This window comes from Geospiza fortis, unplaced genomic scaffold (genome assembly GCF_000277835.1).
Source record: "Geospiza fortis unplaced genomic scaffold, GeoFor_1.0 scaffold114, whole genome shotgun sequence".
Lineage (NCBI taxonomy): Eukaryota > Metazoa > Chordata > Aves > Passeriformes > Thraupidae > Geospiza > Geospiza fortis.
This window is the reverse complement of record NW_005054383.1, coordinates 1,103,929-1,104,139: the sequence shown is the minus strand read 5'-3', so window position 1 is coordinate 1,104,139 and position 211 is coordinate 1,103,929.

The window sequence follows — 211 nt, the reverse complement described above, 5'->3', positions numbered from 1 at the left end:
TCTCTGGAGATTTTCTGCATTCTGCCTTTGATCTCCCCCCGTGTTTGCCCAGGGATCGCCGGGCTCGCCGGGGTTAGAGGCTGAGGTCAGCGCCTTTCCCATTCCAAACACCCAGAAACATCAGTGGGAAGGGAGGGGATTCAGATTACAACCTTCCCGTCCTCCCCTTCCACCCCACTCGCCCCGCTGGCCGTGCCGGGGGTGGACTGAG